General features: G+C 45.4%; 1 protein-coding gene across 2 annotated transcripts in view; it reads right to left on the bottom strand.

The window, feature by feature from the left end:
- The window catches only part of LOC140467373 (ciliary microtubule-associated protein 3-like), a 31,547-nt gene that overhangs the window by 17,406 nt on the left and 1,857 nt on the right, over positions 1–12,284 (bottom strand). The window contains exon 1 of one of the 2 annotated variants that reach the window (XM_072563691.1): positions 9,464–9,523. The exons of the other annotated variant lie outside the window; for it this stretch is intronic. The gene's annotated coding sequence lies outside the window, so the exon portion shown is untranslated. Of the gene's footprint in view, positions 1–9,463; positions 9,524–12,284 lie in introns of those variants that run through there. 2 annotated transcript variants of the gene reach the window in all.

The following is a 12,284-nucleotide window of genomic DNA, read 5'->3' as shown; positions in this document are numbered from 1 at the left end:
GCTATGCCTCTGTTGGCTAAGTAAAACAGTCCATCTTCCATAGTTACACTGACACCCCTCCCCACCTCTTCCTCCGCTACATTGATGACTGCAGCGGCGCCACCTCGTGCTCCCGCGAGGAGGTTGAGCAATTCATCAACTTCACCAACACATTCCACTCCGAACTTAAATTCATCTGGACCACCTCTGACACTTCTCTCCCCTTCCTGGACCTCTCCATCTCCATCAATGATGACCGATTCAACACTGACATTTTTTCAAACTCACCGACTCCCACAGCTACGTGGATTACACCTCTTCCCACCCTACATCCTGCAAGAATGCTATCCCGTATTCCCAATTCCTCTGCCTCCGCCTCCATTGTACCTGCTCCCAGGAGGATCAATTCCACCACCGAACACACCAGATGCCCTCCTTCTTTAAAGACCATAATTTCCCTTCCCACGTGATTGAAGATGCCCTCCAACGCATCTCATCCACATCCCGCACCTCTGCCCTCAAACCCCACCCCTCCAACCGCAAAAAGGACAGAACCCCCCAGTCCTCACCTTCCATCCTGCCAACTTCCGCATAAACCACATCATCCACCAGCATTTCCACCACCTCCAAACGCACCCCACCACCAGGGATACATTTCCCTCCCCACCCCTATCTGCATTCCTCTCTGACTACCTGGTCAGGTCCACACCCCACAACAACCTACCCTCCCCTCCTGGCACCTTCCCCTGCCACCACAAGAATTGCGAAACTTGCACCCAAACCTTCCCGCCTCACATCCATCCAACTCCTCAAAGGAGCTTTCCACATCCATCAAAGTTTCACCTGCATATCCACCAATTTCATTTATTGTATCCATTGCTCCCGATGCAGTCTCCCTTACATTAGGGAGATTGGACGCCTTGTCACAGAGCACTTTAGGGAACATTTCTGGGACACACGCACCAATCAACCCCACCGCCCCGTGACCAAATATTTCAACTCCCCCTCCCACTCTGCCGAGGACATGCAGGTCCTGGGCGTCCTCCACTGCTGCTCCCTCACCACCCGACGCCTGGAGGAAGAACGTCTCATCTTTCACCTCAGAACACTTCAATCCCATGGCATCAATATGGACCATCATTTCTAGTCAATGGTAACCAACAGGATGTTGATATTGAGGGCTTTGGTGCTGGCGATACCACTGAATGTCAAGGGTGATCATTTGAATTTCTTATTGGAGATGGTCATTTCATGGCACGGTGTGGTGAAAATTTTACTTTTCTGCTCATGTCAGCCCAAGTGTGGATATTGTCGAAGTCTTGCTACCACCATCCTCATGATCTGTCCCACCTGTCGATCTTCCTTCCCACATATCCACTCCACCCTCCTCTCCGACCTATCACCTTCACCCCCACCTCCATTCCGCCTATTGTACTCTTAGCTATCTTCTCCCCAGCCCCAACCCCTCCCATTTATCTCTCCAAGCCAGAGGCTCCCTGCCTATCCCTGATGAAAGGCTTTTGCCCGAAACGTCAATTTTCCTGCTCCTCAGATGCTGCCTGACTTGCTGTGCTTTTCCAGCACCATTCTAATCTTGACACCCACAAAGCTGTTAGGCAGGAAGTTTCAGGATTTTGACCCAGCAACCCTGAAAGATCATATCCATTAGTGACAATTGTACAGTTTGGCATCATAACAAACCGCTTGGTCCATTTTACCTTGTTTCCTAAAACATTTTAAATATAACCCACCTAACCATTTGAAAATAAAAAAATTGCTCCATTGTATTTCTTTAAACAATCTAAGCATTATATTTCCCAGTGAAGGCAGTGAGTGCTTTGGAGGGGAACTTGCAGGTAGTGATGTTCCTATGTATCTGCTACCCTTATCTTTCTAGATGGAAATAATCATGGAAAGTGCTGTATAAGAAGCCTTAGTGAATTTCTGCGCTACATCTTGTAGACAGTACACATTGCTGCTTCTGAGTGTCAGTAGTAGAAGGGCTGAATGTCTGTTGACGTGTGCCAACATAGTAGGTTGCTTTGTATTGCTCGGTGTCAAGCTTCTAGAGTGTTGCTGGAGCTGTGATCATCCAGGCAGGTGGGGAGTAATCTGTCACACTCCTGACTTGTGCCTTGCAGAAGATGGACAGGCTTTGGGGAGTCAGGATGTGAGTTACTTGCGTCAAGATTCCTAGCCTCTTGTCTGCTATTGTAGGCACAGTACCACCTATGACTAGTTCAATTCCATTTCTAGTCAATGGTAACCAACAGGATGTTGATATTGAGGGCTTTGGTGCTGGCGATACCACTGAATGTCAAGGGTGATCATTTGAATTTCTTATTGGAGATGGTCATTTCATGGCACGGTGTGGTGAAAATTTTACTTTTCTGCTCATGTCAGCCCAAGTGTGGATATTGTCGAAGTCTTGCTACATTTGGGCACGGATTGCTTCAGTGTCTGAAGAATCGCAAATAGTGCTTAATATTGTACTATTAACTATTCTTCCCTTTTGAATACCGAAGGTCATTGGTCAAGCAACTAAAGATGGTTGGACATAGGACACTACCATGAAAAATTCCTGCAGAGATGTCCTAGAAATGAGATAACTGGCCTCCAACCACCTCAACCATCTTCTGTTGTGCCAAGTCTGACTTCTGGAGAGTATACCCCAGTCTCCATTGAAACTAGTTATGTTAGAGCTACTTTATGTCATACTTAATCAAATGTGGCTTTGCTGTCAAGGGCAGTCACTCTCACTTCAACTCATCTCTGGAATTCAACCACTTTGTCCATGTTTGATTAAAGGCTGTAATAAGATCAAGAGTGGCCCTGGTAGAATCCAAATGAATGTCAATGAGTAGATTACGCAAGTGCTGCTTTACATTTTTATTCACTTGGATCTGGGCTTCTCTGACTGGCCAGCATTTATTGCCTGTCTCTAACTGCTGTTGCCCTGAGTGGCTTGCTTGGCATTTCAGAGGGCAGTTGAGAATCAACCACATTGCTGAGGGTGTGGAATCACATGTAGGCCAGACCACGTGAGGATGGTAGAGTTCTTTCCCTGAAGGAGATTAATGAGCAAGATGGGCTTTCCCAACAATCAGCAATGGTTTCATGGTCATCAGTTAATACTTAATCCCAGGATTTTTAAAAAAGTTTATTCAAATTCCACCATCTGCAATGGCAGGATTCAAACTCAGGTCCCCAGAACATTAGCTGAGTTTCTGTAGCAATAGTGTAGTTGCAATGCCACTTGGCCAGCACCTTCCCTTGATAGGAGAAAGTGAGGACTGCAGATGCTGGAGATCACACCTGAAAATGTGTTGCTGGAAAAGCGCAGCAGGTCAGGCAGCATCCAAGGAGCAGGAGAATCGACGTTTTGGGCATGAGCCCTTCTTCCTGAAGAAGGCTCATGCCCAAAACGTCGATTCTCCTGCTCCTTGGATGCTGCCTGACCTGCTGCGCTTTTCCAGCAACACATTTTCAGTACCTTCCCTTGATAGCACTGTTTATAAAACCTTCCATCACTTTACTTATAATCGATGGCATTAGATGGGGTGGTAATTGGATGAACTGGATTTGCACTACTTTATGTGTACAGGACATACCTGGGCAATTTTCCATATTGTCGGATAACTGTATCAGAATAGCTTGGTTCAGGGAGCAACAAATTCTGGAGCACAAGTCTTCAGGACTTTTGCCAGAATGTTGTCAGAGCCCATAGCCTTTGCAAAAGTGTCTCCACTCAAACCACATGGAGTAAATCAAATTGTCTGAAGACATGCAGGGAACCATTCAGAGGAGTGTGAGATGGTTCATCCACTCAGAAGGTTGTAAATGTTTCAGCCTTATCTTTTGCACTGATATGTTGAGCTCCCACATCATTGAGAATAGGGATATCCCGTGAGTTGTTTAATTGTCTAACATCATTCATGACTAGACTTGACATGATGTGCAGAGCTTAGACCTGATTTGTTGGTTACAGAATTGCTTAGCTGTGTCTATTACTTGCTGTTTGACATGAATGTCATCCTGTTTTGTAACTTCACCAGGTTGACATCTCAATTTGGGGAACGAATGTCACATTGAGGCAAGGAAGGGATGGTAGGTTGAAAGAACCTTGGGTGACAAGGGATATGGAACATCTAGTCAAAAGGAAGAAGGAAGCTTACTTAAGATTGAGGAGGCAAGATTAGACAGGGCTTTAGATGGTTACAAGATAGCCAGGACTTAGGAGAATGGACTTAGGAGAACTAGAGGGGGGGATAAAAAGCTTTAGCAGGTAGGATTAAGGAAAACCCTAAACAGAAACCCTTTGCAGAAACAAGAGGATAGCCAGAGTGAGGGTAGGGCCAATCAGGGATATGGAGGGAACTTGTACCTGGAGTCAGAGGAAGTAGGGAAGGTCCTTAATGAATGCTTTGCTTCAGTATTCACTAGTGAAATGTACTTGATGTTTCTGAGGACAGCATGAAACAGACTAATATGCTCAAACAGGTTGATGTTAATAAGGAGTATGTGCTGAAAATTTTGAAAAATATAAGGATAGACAAATCCCCTGGGCCTGACAGCATATAATCTAGGTTACTAGAGAAAGAAGGGAAGAAATTGCTGTGCCTTTGGCAATGATCTTTGTGTCTGTACTGTCCGCTGGAGTAGTGCCAGATGATTGGGGGGTAGCAAATGTTATTCCCTTGTTCAAGGAAGGGAATCGGGATAATCCTGGGAACTTTAGACCAGTCAGTCTTACATCTGTGATGGGCAAAGAATTGGAGAGGGTTCTGAGAGACAGGATTTATGATTATTTGGAAAATCATAGTTTGATTAGAGATGGTCAGCATGGCTTTTGTGAGAGGCAGGTCATGCCTCACAAACCTTGCTGAATTCTTGGAGAATGTATCAAAACACACTAATGAAGGTAGATCAATAGTGCTGTACATGGAGTTTAGCAAGGTGTTTGATAAGATTCCTCATGGTAGACTCATTTAAAAAGTAAGGAGGCATGGCCCATAGAAGGCAGAAGGCAGTGGCAGTTGGAAAGTATCCAGCCTGGAGCTTGGTGACCAGTCATGTTCCGCAGGGATCAATTATGGGACCTCTGCTTTTTGTGATTTTTATAAATGACTTGGACGAGGAACTCAAAATATGGGCTAATAAGTTTGCCAAAGACACAAAGGTTGATGGAGTTGTGGATAGTGTTGTAGATTGCAACGGGACATTGACAGGATACAGAACTGGGCTAATAAGCGGCAGATGGAGTTCAACCTGGAAAAGTGTCAAGTGATTCACTTTGGAAGGTCAAATTTGAATGCAGAATACAGGGTTAAAGGCAGGATTCTTGCTAGTATGGAGGAACAGAGGGATCTTAGGGTCCTTGTTGATAGATCCCTCCAAGTTGCCACCCAGGTTGATAGGGTTGTTAAGAAGGCGTATGGTGTGTTGGCTTTCATTAGCAGGGATATTGAGTTTAAGAGCTGTGTGGTTATGCTGCAGCTCTCTAGGGCCCTGGTTAGACCACACTTGGAATATTGTGTTCAGCTCTGGTTACCTCATTATAGGGAAGATGTGGAAGCTTTAGCGAAGGCGCAAAAGAGATTTACCAGGATGCTGCCTGGACTGGAGGGCATGTCTTATGAAGAATGGTTGAAGGAGCAAAGGCTTTATGCAAGGGCTTTTTACATTGGAGCAAAGGTGAGGTGACTTGATTGATGTGTACAAGATGATGAGAGGCATAGATAGAGTGCTTAGCCAGAGGCTTTTTCCCAGGACAGAAATGGCTATCATGAGGGGTCATAATTTTAAGGTAATTGGAGGAAGGTTTAGGGAAAATGTCAGCAGGTAGGTTATTTAAACAGAGTGGTGGGTGTGTGGAATGCATTGCCAGCAGTGGTAGTAGAGTCAGATACATTAGGGACATTTAAACTACTCTTGAATAGGCACATGAAAGATAGTACAATGAAGGGCATATACGTTAGTCTGGTCTTAGAGTAGGATAAAAGGCTGGCATAATATCGAGGACTGAAGGGCCTGTATTCTGCTGTATTATTCTATGTTCTATGAATGGTTTGAGTTGGGGGGGGGGGGAGGGGGAGTGGAATGTGGTACATGGTAATCAATGGGAGATTTCCTGGCCTGTGGTTGACCTGATGCCATGAGACCTCATGGTCCGAAGTCATGTTGACGATTCCCTTGGCAACTCCTTCCTATATACCACTGTGCTAATACAGCTGCTGGGTTTGTCCTGCTGGCAGGACAGGATGGTGATAGTGGCATCTGTGACATTTCCTGCAAGGTATGATTATGTCAGGCTGCAGCTTGATCGGTCTGAGACTGCAGTAGCCCCCTTGTGTTACTAAGGAGGACTTCACAGGATTGACAGGAACCTCAGTCTGCAGAACCTCACCTGGGTCTCTGGATTACTAGTCCAATGATACCACTAGGCCTTTACCTCCCCTTGGAGCCTCTCTGCATCCTCAGTCCCACCAAGTATTGTGTCATCTGCAGACTTCTAAAAATTATAAGGGGTTCCCACATCCAAATCACTGATAGTCCCTGAGCAACTGGGATCCAAGCTCTGACCTAGTGGTCACAGCCTGCCGACCTGAAGTGATCTATTTATCTCTACTCTTTGGGCAAAATCTTACCAGGTCCTGAACAGCGTGAGAAGTCTGGGAGAGTCATTTGAGAAGTCCAGCAAGGCCTATCTTTATATTGGAAGCAACTAGTTGCATTTTTCAACAGTTCTGGACATCACAATGAGATTCTTGTTAGGGAGAAGTAAGGTCCTTATTAGATGGGGATTATTGCTCATTATCACCCTCACTAATATATAGCCTTCTATCATACCAGGAACAGGTAGAAGCTAGATGCCAAGAATTCCTGACATGAAAGTCTGGGCAATTATCTCAAGACCACCCTTTAACACCCCCTCTTCCAGATCGCCATCTTGGATAATGACATCTTTAGGCAGGCTCCAAGGTAGTAGCTGCATATTCTCAAAATCCATGGATACTAGCATCTGACACGTGTTAGCCTCTTATGTTATGTTTCTACACTTTTTGAAAACACTGGTAATTATTATTTCAGTGCTGCTGTAAGACACTTGCTGTCTTAGTTCTGACTCAGTTTGTGCCTAACAAGATACTTGCAGTATCCCTGTCTTACCTTGACTGTTTGTTCTTTCCCCCTTCTGCCAGATTGTAAAGGTCTATGATACTGCTATTAATTTGCTGTTTAGTGCTGACACAAAGCCAGGCACCTTGTCACACCTGTCAGCAGTGAAGGCCATGTTGCAGTCCAGCACCACGCTACATCGATTTCATACCTGCCCCATGTGCCAGCTGATAACATTTAAACACAATTGCTTGACACAAGCAAATGGCTGTATGTCAAAATCTTAAGGGAGTATTCCTCACTGTCCCTGAGAGGCATCACCCAGCCAGGGCATCCCAGCACATCCTCAAGTATCAGTCCAGGGGGTCAGGCACAGCCAGATGTCTGGTTGGGGAGCTCACAATCAGGGAGCCTGTACCTCTACAGTCTGGGGAGTAGGTCATAGCCAATTCCTGGGTCCAGGGCAGCCACATCAGGGAGTCATAGACAGTCAGAGGATCATAGATTCATACAGCACAGAAATAGGCCCTTCAGCCCAACTCGACCATGCCGACCAGGTTTCCTAAACTGAACCAGTCCCATTTGCCTGCATTAGGCCCATATCCCTCTAAACTTTATTACTTGTGACCCTTGGGTATTAGTCTACTGTGTACAGTCCAACTCCTGAACACAAACACTCCAGACTCTTACACACAGGTTAACCGTGAATCCCCACTAAAGCCCAGAATGCAGCAGCAAAGCCTGTGCCCCAGGAGAGCTGGAGCCTGGTTCTCAATGTCACAGTCACCAATCGTCCTGCTCACAGTCCAGCACCTTGGTCAATTTTCTAGGGATAAGGATGGATGGCTACATTACCTTTTTTAAGCTTACCATTCTGGCCATACAGAAACTCTCAACCAAACAGTGAATCAATCAGTCAACCAAATCAGATAGTAAAACACTAATATTCATTTACAGAAGTGATAAATTATCTACAGATTGGTGGTACGGATGGCACCTACGTGTCCTCAAAAGGTTTTCTTTCTTCTTTACCCTTGCACTCCATCTCGGCACAGTCCTGGGGTCAGCAGTTGAGGTGGAAGGAACCCCCGGAGGTGTTTGTTGTCGAGAGAGGATCAAAGATGCTGAGCGCACCCTGTCCACAGCTTGAACTCCCACACGGATGAGGATGCCAGATAGGATCAGGGTGGAAATTCTGCTGCCTCCAGAGTGTCCTGAGAGGGGAAGTGTGTGTGTGGTGTGTGTGTCTGTGTTTTGTGTGTCTGTGGGTGGTTCCTCCTCCTGGAACCACCCTGTCACCTTGTGATAAAAGGGTAACTGTAGTGAGGTCAGGATTCCTCCATCCTCTTGTCACATTCCTATTTGTCCTGGAGACCAATGGCTCAGGCAATGGAGGGTAGACCCTGTGACCTTGGTCTCCATGGCAGCTGCTAAGTGTCCACAGAGACAGCCAGACTGTGACATAGCTCAGACAGCATGGTGCCTGTGATGTTGCTGCAATCTCACAGCCATTGCCCCCAACGCAAAGCTGTCTGCAGGTCCATTTGAATGAAGTTTTAAATGGCCAACACAATGGGGTCACAGTCTCCTGTCTGGGGTTTGGCAGGTGCCTGGTCTCCAATAGCCCTCCAAGTGTTTTTCCCTTGACCAGCTGCAGAGACATGGCAGTGAAGTGCTCACCAGCAGGTGCTCCTGCCTCTGATCCAGGAAAGATTCTCACTGAGGCATCGGTATTTGAGCTCTGGGAGCTGCAGGAGGCAGCTTTTCCAGCGCTTCCTCTGAGGGCTCCATGCTCTCTTCCTCCAGAGGTGGAGGGGTGGGGGGGGGAATAGTTCATGAGGCATTCCTCTTGACAGCAGACACCATGGCCACTGTGATGGTACCTACAGGAGACAAGAGAGAATGTGGTGGCCAAGGGGTGAATGGTGTGGCAATGTTAAGTGTGCAGTGGAGGTAGTGGGATAATAGCCCAACAATGAACAAGACACCTTACTTAGTCATTGTAAGACGGTGGTTTCTGCATTCCCACAGAAAGGGTTCCAGTCTTCACTGCCCAACTCCAAGATCCTCTCCTTGTAGGGGGTAAGGAGCTATATGTCAGTTGCCCCACCAGTATCCTGGCCCTTTCAGCTCTGTTATGGAGTATTTTATCCTGCAATGATACCAAGGGATGGACTGATTGACATGAAAGTGGCTGGCCTAGCTGATAATGCTGGTACAGGTTGTGGGTCAGGATGGAGCTGTGAGGTGGAGTTGAGTGAAGGAAGTTGTTACATGCAATAGTGGGCATGGTAGGGAATCAACCCAGGTAGGAGGTGTGTGTGCAGTAACAGAGCGAATGTGAGGTAGCAAAGATGGTGGCACTTACTCTGGTGAAGTAGAGAAGATCACTCCCCTTCTTCCTGCACTTCTGGGCATTCATCTGCACCATGCAGACTGCACTGACCAGGATGATGACCAGAATAAACTGGCATGGCATAGTGACCTGGTCTCTACTGGCAAGAAGATAGCTCTCTTGTGCACCATCCCATCTGCCAGGAATTTAAGGTCCTGATGGCAAAGTTGGGTACTAGATTAGATTACTTACAGTGTGGAAACAGGCCCTTCGGCCCAACAAGTCCACACTGACCCGCCGAAGCGTAACCCACCCAGACCCATTCCCCTACATTTACCCCTTCACCTAACACTACGGGCAATTTAGCATGGCCAATTCAGCTAACCTGCACATTTTTGGATTGTGGGAGGAAACCGGAGCACCCGGAGGAAACCCACGCAGACACAGGGAGAATGTGCAAACTCCACACAGTCAGTCGCCTGAGATGGGAATTGAACCCGGGTCTCTGGCGCTGTGAGGCAACAGTGCTAGCCACCGTGCCGCCCACGCTAATTTGCCCCTTTCCTTGCAATGCTGAGGGAAGAATATGCTTAAACAGATGGGGCAACTCCAGAATGCCACCATTCAGTAAGGTATGCAAAAGCCTTTTAAATTATGGCACTGGTAATAGGCTATCCTGGCAATGAAAAGAACTTCCAGCTATGGAGAGTGGGAGAATGGGGCTATCATCAGATGAGATGGATATCATAGGGGCAGCGTAGATAGTGAATGAGGCAAGTTTGGTACCATAGGGCAAGAAATCTTCCATGAACTCTGTGAAAATGACACAGCCAAAATATCACAGAACCCCTACAGTATGGAAAGAGGTCATTCGTCCCTTTGAGTTTGCACCAACTCTACAAAGAGCATTCCACCCAGAAACACCCTGTCACCAGAACCCCACTTTTATCATGGCTGACCTGCACATCTTTACACTGTGGGAGGAAACCAAGCACCTGGTTGAAACCCACTCAGATACAGGGAGAACATGCAAACTCCACACAGTCACCCAAGGCTGGAATTGAACCTGGGTCCCTGGTGCTGTGAGGCAATAGTGCAAACTATCATGCCACTGTCCTGCCCTTATATTGCAATATGATACATTTATGGTAAATATGGTAAGATTCAACCCTCTGTTTCAGTCTGTTAAACAATCCTCAATCCAATTTTATATATTACCTCCAATCTCACATGTTCACTGACTTCCTTCATAGGACTTCATTAAAAGCCTTGTTAAAATCTAAATGTATCACATTATTGCCTTATTCGTTCTGTTATTGATATTCTGACTTTGAGTCTGCCTAATTGGAATCACATCCTTTATAACTGATTCTAGTATTTTCCCTGCTATTGACATCAGGCTAACAAATCAGCAATTCTCTCTCCTTTCTATCTTAAACCGTGAAATTTCATTTGCAACTTATCAGTAAGCAACATTTAATACTTAATAGAATTTAGAAAGATAACAATGTATTCACAATTTCTGCACCCATCTCTTTGAAAACTCAAGGGTAAAGATCAAATGCCAGGGATTTGTCAACATTCAGTCCAATATCATTTTTTATTGACGCAAATTACTTTCAGATCCTCTTTCTCATTAAACTTTTGAATCTCAATTACTTCAATGACTGCTTGTAATTTTCTCCATGAATACAGACACAAAATACTTAGTTTCGCTGTCCTTGCTCTATTTCCTATTTCCTCTTGCAAGGATGCCTGCCTTGAAGAAGTTTTCCACCTCTCTCTACAAGAATTTCAGGGAGTCCCTCTCCCACTGCAACTCCCCACCCCCACCCTCCTCTCACTTATCTCTCCAGCCTTCAGGCTCTCTGCCTGTATTCCTGATGAAGGGCTTTTGCCCGAAAGGTCGATTTTACTGCTCCTCAGATGCTGCCTGAACTGCTGTGCTTTTCCAGCACCACTCTAATCTAGACTCTATTTCCCATTATAAATTCTTCAGTTTCTGCCTGAAATGATCCTACATTTGTCTTTGATAATTATTTTTGCATCCCTATGGAAGCTTTTACAATCCATTTTTTATGTTTGATACTAGTTTACATTCATGTTATATTCTCCCTTTATTAATTTCTTACCCTCCTTTTAAATTCTATAATCAAATCTTCAGTTCTGCAATATTTTTGGCATCTTTACAAACCTCTCCTTTTGGCAGGGGGATGTGAACCTATGCAGAGGGTCAGAGGAAGGTGAAGAACAAAAGACAGAGATGGGAATAAGAAAAATGATATGCAGAGAAATCAAAGGCCAGGATCAAACAATGCCACAGTGAAAAAGAATGAAAAAGTAATGCAAAAAAACCCCGAGCCTTAAAGCTTTTTGCCTTAATGCCCAGAGGAAAAGCATTGAAATGGATGAATTGTGCAAGTAGATGAAAACAAATTTAAATTAGTTAGATTTACAGACTCATGGCTGCAGGGTGACCAGAGATGGGAAATGTCTATTCAAGGGTATTCCGTATTTAGGAAGGATAAATAAAAAGGAAAATTCCAAAAGGACGAGACAGAAAGAATATTCCCAATCATGCAGGAGTCCAGACCCAGGGGTCACAGTCTAAGCATGTAGGGTAACCCATTTTAAGAATGAGATGAGAAATTTCTTGACCTTGAGAGTGGTGAGCCTCTGGAATTTGCTACCACAAAGCAGTCAAGGCCAAAACATTGCATGACTTCAAATAGCAATTGCATATAGTACATGGAGTTAAAGGGTATGAAGGGGGGGGGGGGGGGGGGATTAGTGTGAACAGGCTATTGAGTTGCATATTAGCCATGATCATAATGATTGATTGAGCAGGCTTGAT

This window comes from Chiloscyllium punctatum, chromosome 45 (genome assembly GCF_047496795.1).
Source record: "Chiloscyllium punctatum isolate Juve2018m chromosome 45, sChiPun1.3, whole genome shotgun sequence".
Taxonomy (NCBI): Eukaryota; Metazoa; Chordata; class Chondrichthyes; order Orectolobiformes; family Hemiscylliidae; genus Chiloscyllium; species Chiloscyllium punctatum.
Note: the sequence above shows the minus strand (reverse complement) of the source record. Positions and strands in the feature narration are given on the sequence as shown.